The following is a 7,380-nucleotide window of genomic DNA, read 5'->3' as shown; positions in this document are numbered from 1 at the left end:
CTGTGCGTTACAGGGAAGACATCCTCCTCCCTCATGTGGTACCCTTCCTGCAGGCTCATCCTGACATGACACTCCAGCATGAGGATGCCACCAGCCATACTGCTCGTTCTGTGCGTGATTTCCTGCAAGACAAGAATGTCAGTGTTCTGCCATGGCCAGCGAAGAGCCCGGATCTCAATCCCATTGAGCACGTCTGGGACCTGTTGGATCGGAGGGTGAGGGCTAGGGTCATTCCCCCCCAAAATGTCCGGGAACTTGCAGGTGCCTTGGTGGAAGAGTGGGGTAAAATCTCACAGCAAGAACTGGCAAATCTGGTGCAGTCCATGAGGAGGAGATGCACTGCAGTACTTAATGCAGCCTGTGGCCACACCAGATACTGACTGTTACTTTTGATTTTGACCCCCCTTTGTTCAGGGACACATTATTCCATTTCTGTTAGTCACATGTCTGTGTAACTTGTTCAGTTTATGTCTTAGTTGTTATGTTCTTACAAATATTTTCAGATGTTAAGTTTGCTGAAAAGAAACGCAGTTGACAGTGAGAGGACGTTTCTTTTTTTGCTGAGTTTAGAAGTAAACTTGGAGTTACGCAATAATATGTGGTGTGTGGTCCTCCCACTACAACTCAGGAAACCATGCAGTTTATTAGGCTACAGATTAAATTAATTCTGATTAACTTCAACGGGGGTTGAAAGTGCATGGTGATGAGTTTGATGCTCTTTTCCAATAAATATTGAGGGTATTATTCTGGTGATGTCACGTTCTGACCTTTATTTCCTTTGTTTTGTCTTTATTTAGTATGGTCAGGGCGTGAGTTGGGGTGGGCAGTCTATGTTTGTATTTCTATGTTTTGCTATTTCTGTGTTTGGCCTGATATGGTTCTCAATCAGAGGCAGCTGTCAATCGTTGTCCCTGATTGGGAACCATATTTAGGTAGCCTGTTTTTTGTTGGGTTTTGTGGGTGGTTGTTTTCAGTCTTTGTGTGTCTGCACCAGATAGAACTGTTTCGGTTGTCACTTTTATTTTTTTGTATTTTGAGTGTTCACCTTTATTAAAGTAAGATGAACAATTACCCTCCGATCCTTCTAACTTATCCTCCTCAGACGAGGAAGACGACAGCCGTTACAGGTGACATGATGATCGATGCTTGACTGCCATTTGACAAATAAAAATATTGTCGTTTTATGCATAATAATCTCATCATGTAGACTAGCCTATCAGCACTGTATTTACCAGCTGTTGGCTAGAGCACTTGTTCCAAGACCAGAGTAGGCACATTTGCTATTTAAGGCAACAGTGTTTGTAACAATATTATTGGGCGAAAATGTAATGGAAACAGATTGAATTTAGCATTTTTATTTGGCACATGAACATTTACATTTTAATTTGGGGTGAACTAAGTCATCACGCACTGCTTTTCATCAGCAACAAGTCTGTGTGTGAAAATGCACATATTTTCTTCATGCGCATTTTATCATATTCGCAAGAAAATCTGTCTCCAAATGGAGGGAAACCTAGCTTCAAATCAAAGTGTATTTGTCACGTGCACTGAATACAACAAGTGTAGACCTTACAGTGAAATGCTTACTTATAGGCTCTAACCAATAGTGCAAAAAAAGGTATTAGGTGAACAATAGGTAGGTAAAGAAATAAAACCGTAAAAAGTAGCGAGGCTATAAAAGTAGCGAGGCTACATACAGACACCGGTTAGTCAGGCTGATTGAGGTAGTATGTACATGTAGAAATGGTTGAAGTGACTATGCATATATGATGAACAGAGAGTAGCAGTAGCGTAAAAGAGGGGTTGGTGGGTGGAGGGTGGGATACAATGCAGATAGCCCGGTTAGCCAATGTGCGGGGAGCACTGGTTGGTCGGCCGATTGAGGTAGTATGTACATGAATGTATGGTTAAAGTGACTATGCGTATATAATAAACAGAGAGTAGCAGCAGCGTAAAAAGAGGGTTTGGGGGGGGGCACACAATGCAAATAGTCCGGGTAGCCACTTGATTACCTGTTCAGGAGTCTTATGGCTTGGGGGTAAAAACTGTTGAGAAGCCTTTTTGGTCCTAGACTTGGCACTCCGGTACCGCTTGCCATGCGGTAGTAGAGAGAACAGTCTATGACTGGCGTGGCTGGAGTCTTTGACAATTTTTAGGGCCTTCCTCTGACACCGCCTGGTGTAGAGGTCCTGGATGGCAGGCAGCTTAGCCCCAGTGATGTACTGGGCCGTACACACTACCCTCTAGTGCCTTGCGGTCAGAGGCCGAGCAGTTGCTGTACCAGGCAGTGATGCAACCAGTCAGGATGCTCTCCATGTTGCAGCTGTAGAACCTTTTGAGGATCTCAGGACCCATGCCAAATCTTTTTAGTTTCCTGAGGGGGAATAGGCTTTGTCATGCCCTCTTCACAACTGTCTTGGTGTGTTTGGATCATTCTAGTTTGTTGTTGATGTGGACACCAAGGAACTTGAAGCTCTCAACCTGCTCCACTACAGCCCCGTCGATGAGAATGAGGGCGTGCTCGGTCCCCCTTTTCATGTAGTCCACAATAATCTCCTTATTCTTGGTTACGTTGAGGGATAGTTTCTTATTCTGTCACCACCCGGCCAGGTCTCTGACTTCCTCCCTATAAGTTGTCTCGTCGTTGATCAGGCCTACCACTGTTGTGTGTCTGCAAACTTAACCTATTCGGTCAAATGTTGCATTTTTGGACGACTTCGAGACATGGATAGCCTACATTATTTGATACATTCTATCTAGCCCAAGGCAAGAAGACCAAAGCAAGAAGATGTAGCAAATTATGATAAATGGGGGTGGTATTTAAGATTAGCCCTGAAGTACAGTAGTGCACTCAGGGCAAAGGTCGTCATTACCAAAGTCATAAACCACGGGCATTTCTACAATTTTTCTTCTGAAAACATTATTTTAAACCTAACTCTAACCTTAACCACTCTGTCAACCTTGTGTCTAACCCTAACCTTAAAATAAGACCACAGCAAATTTTTTCATGAAATTTTACTATAGGCCAGTGTTGACTTTGTGGTTAACTCAGGGCAGGAGATGGAAAAGAATGGTTTGTAAACAACAGTTGTAGACTAACAGTGAAATGCTGACATATGGGTACTTCCCAACAATGCAGAGAGAAATTAAGATAAATAATAGAAACATAGAAATATAATAACAGGAGGAATAAATACACAATGAGCAACGCAAATTAGCTTTGTAGTCTTTATTTATGGCTATATACACAGGGTAATAGTATCATTTCGATGTGCAGGGGTACGAGGTAATTGCGGTAGATACAGTTGAAGTCAGAAGTTTACACACAATACACCTTAGCCAAATACATTTAAACTCAGTTTCACAATTCCTGACATTTAATCCTAGTAAATATTCCTTGTCTTAGGTCAGGTAGGATCACCACTTTATTTTAAGAATGTGAAATGTCAGAATAATAGTAGAGAATTATTTATTTCAGCTTTTATTTCTTCCATCACATTCCCAGTGGGTGAGAAGTTTACATACACTCAATTAGTATTTGGTAGCATTGCCTTTAAATTGTTTAACTAGGGTCAAACGTTTCAGGTAGCTTTCCACAAGCTTCCCACAATAAGTTGGGTAACTAGGCAATAGGATATATAATAAACAGTAACAGCAGCGTATGTTATGAGTTAAAAGAGTTAGTGAAAAAAAGGTCAACGCAGATAGTCCCAGTAGCTATTTAGCAGTCTTATGGCTTAGGGGTAGAAGCAGTTCAGGGTCCTGTTGATTCTGGACTTGCCGTGCCGTGCGGTAGCAGAGACAATAGTTTATAACTTTAGGGCATTCCTCTGACAAGTCCTGGTACAGAGGTCCTGGATGGCAGGGAGTTCTGCCCCAGTGATGTACTGTGCTGTACGCACGACCCTCTGTAGCGCCTTGCGGTCGCATGCCAAGCAGTTGCCATACCAAGCGGTGATGCAACCAGTCAAGATGCTCTCAATGGGGCAGCTATATAACTTTTTGAGGATCTGAGATCCCATGCCAAATCTTTTCAGCCTCCTGAGGGGGAAGAGACGTTGTCGTGCCCTCTTCACAACTGTGTGGGTGTGTGTGGACCATGATAATTCCTTAGTGATGTGGACACTGAGGAACTTGAAGCTCTCAACCTGTTCCACTACAGCCCTGTCGATGTGGATGGGGTCGTGCTCGGCTATCCGTTTCCTATAGTCCACGATCAGCTCCTTTGCCTTGTTGACATTGACGGAGAGGTTGTTGTTCTGGCACTACACTGCCAGGTCTCTGACCTCCTCCCCATAGGCTGTCTTGTCATCGTCGGTGATCAGGCCTAAAACCGTTGTGTCGCTTGCAAACTTAATGATGGTGTTGGAGTTGTGCGCGTCCAAGCAGTTGTTTTGTCCAGGTGCAAAAGTGGAGTGCAATAGAGATTGTGTCATCTGTGGATCTGTTGGGGCGGTATGCGAATTGTAGTGGGTGCAGGGTGTCTGGGATGATGGTGTTGATGTCAGCCATGACTAGCCTTTCAAAGCATTTCATAGCTACAGATGTGAGTTCTACGGGGCGACTTGAACGAGCTGCAACAAACATTCAAACTGGACAGTTTTATCAAACTATCACGCTTAATTCAAAGACTCAATCATGGACACTTACTGACAGTTGTGACTGCTTTGCAGGAAGTATTGTTGTCTCTACCTTCTTTCCCTTTGTGCTGTTGTCTGTGCCCAATAATGTTTGTACCCTGTTTTGTGCTGCTACCATGTTGTGCTGCTGCCATGTTGTGTTGCTACCATATTGTTGTCATGTTGTGTTGCTACCATGTTGTTGTCATGTTGTGTTGCTACCATGCTGTGTTGTCATGTGTTGCTGCCATGCTATGTTATTGTCTTAGGTCTCTCTTTATGTAGTGTTGTGTTGTCTCTCTTGTCCTGATGTGTGTTTTGTCTTATAATTTTATTTATTTACATTTTTAATTCCAGCCCCCGTCCCCGCAGGAGGCCTTTTACCTTTTGTTAGGCCGTCATTGTAAATAAGAATTTGTTCTTAACTGACTTGCCTAGTTAAATAAAGGTTAGATAAAAGGGGGAAAGGAGGATACCTAGTCAGTTGTACAACTGAATGCCTTCAGCTGAAATGCGTCTTCATCATTTAACCCAACCCCTCTTTGGCGCTCTTGGGCACAGGGACTATGGTGGGCTGCTCGAAACATGTAGGTATTGCACAGTGTAACCTAATAAAGTTAGAAAAGTCCGGAGCAGTTTAAACGAGATTTGGCTTGTATTCATGTTTCCCTGCCCCCCACATTTTTGCTGCCAAGTTTGTGCCAATTTCAGGCAATTATAACACTATAAATAGACCTACACTAATTTACAGGGAACAAAAATATTGGAACTAAAATATATATCTATCTAATTGAAACTACTGGACGTTCAGTGTGTAACCCTCCAAAGCTAACTTAATTATACCTGAAATCGGTTCTTCACAGAAGGATGGCTGTGGCTATGTGGATGGTGGAGAGCAGAGCACTGTAGGGAGAGACGCAACCCCAGCAACAGCACAGACAAAACCACACCAGCCAAACAGTCAGGTCAGCTTCTCCTACACGTATCACATCATACAACTTAATCAGAGAAATGATCTAACAGGTGTCATTATGAGAATGATGGATACATAGTGACGTCTTTATGCAGAATGTTCAAATCACCAAAAGGGGGCGATAAATGCCAAGCATTAGTATTTGCTATTTTGTCACTGGTCTTCATTGATGATTGTGTAGAAGTCTGTCCACGCACATCGATTTTCATTAAACTGGATTTTATTTCAGTCTTTGGTGGAAAAAAATGGAAGATTGTTCATGCAAACACAACATTGTATCAATAAATGTGGTCTTTTTTTGTCCTCCTCTCTCTGCAGGGGGTTCTGCCTTTCCTTCTGTTTCTTGCACTAATTCACTCTTTTGTTCCCCACTGTCCCTCCTTCCTGGCATACCAGTCTGGAAGAAGTCATTTGGGGAGTATTGCAGGGGAGGAGAGGGGGAATTGTAGCGATGGTGGTGAGGGCTGCTGCTCAGCTATGACCTCATCCTCTCTTTCTCCCGTGGAGGGAGTGAGATCATGGCTGTCGTAAAGAGGCATTAATGGTGTCTTAACTGGCCCAGACAGTACTGGATCACCCACCTAATTGCTGAAATCCAATTTGCTCCTTAACAACCCTGTGCTCAGGATAAATGGACATTTGTGGAAGTATGAAGCACACTCTGACTAGATGACAAATGTGAAATCCATTTTAACATAAATTGTGTTTTCTCTTAGTGTGTAGACCTATTATGTGGTTTTCTTTGCAGATGTTGCATCACCATGCTTTTACATAGGTGGGCATTTCTTGGCGAGTATGGTTGGCAGGCACCTCAATCCTCCATTTGCTTGCTCAATATGTGTGTGTCCGACTTTGCTGAGGATGACAGTTTGTGGGTGTAGGTGTTAATTATTGTGCAGAGGAAATCCTTCTTCCTCTTTTACAAATTGTCCCACCTCATTTACATAATTTTGAGTGGCATAGCCTAACTTGTTATTAAGCCATACTAATCAGCAAAAGAGTGTTGGAATGAGGAACATCTGAGAGGAAAAAATAGGAAACTTTGCAATTATGCAAAGCTTTTAGTCTCTTTTGATGAGTTTTCAATTGTTATTCAACCAGAACAAGCATTTCCTTCATCTGGTCAAGTGTCTGATAATCATAGCCGCAGGAAGTCGTTTGGGTATATAACTGGTCCCTAATATAGGACTAGTAAAGGCCCAGGGCACTACTTTTGTCAAAAATGTTAACTAAATGTACTTGAGTTTTTACCAGCATTTGTAACTTGAGTCTGATAATTGTCTGTACAAAACAGTTAATCGGATAATTCTTGTGGAAAATAAAAATAGTTGCTTGAGATATGTTTTCCAGTTTCTTGAAATACTTTTTTTCTATGTGAAAACTGAAATGGTCTATTAATTCCTTTTAAGTAGACACTCTTATCCCAAGCATACATATTCATACTAGTACCCTGTGGGAATTGAACCCACAACCCTAGCATTGCAAGTGCCATGCACTACCAACTGAGCCACATCATACCATCACAAACCACTTGATGTCTCTATGTACTCAATGACCAGCCTATGTACAATATTTTTTACATTAAGTTGTTTGTAAGGATGGTATATTAATACTGCACAAAAGTGGCTGTTTTCCATGTTATTTGATCAAGATAAATATTTCCTTTGATATGGATGTTTTGTGTCTTTACCCAAAACGTTGCACCTTTTGATGTAAATGTTCGATGACAGGGTTTTGTTCTTTCTGGCATCCATTAGAATGACAATCTCAGAGAAAGGGACAGGGCAA

Source organism: Salvelinus fontinalis, chromosome 5 (genome assembly GCF_029448725.1).
Source record: "Salvelinus fontinalis isolate EN_2023a chromosome 5, ASM2944872v1, whole genome shotgun sequence".
NCBI lineage: Eukaryota > Metazoa > Chordata > Actinopteri > Salmoniformes > Salmonidae > Salvelinus > Salvelinus fontinalis.
The sequence above is the reverse complement of the archived record's forward strand: the minus strand, read 5'-3'. Positions refer to the sequence as shown.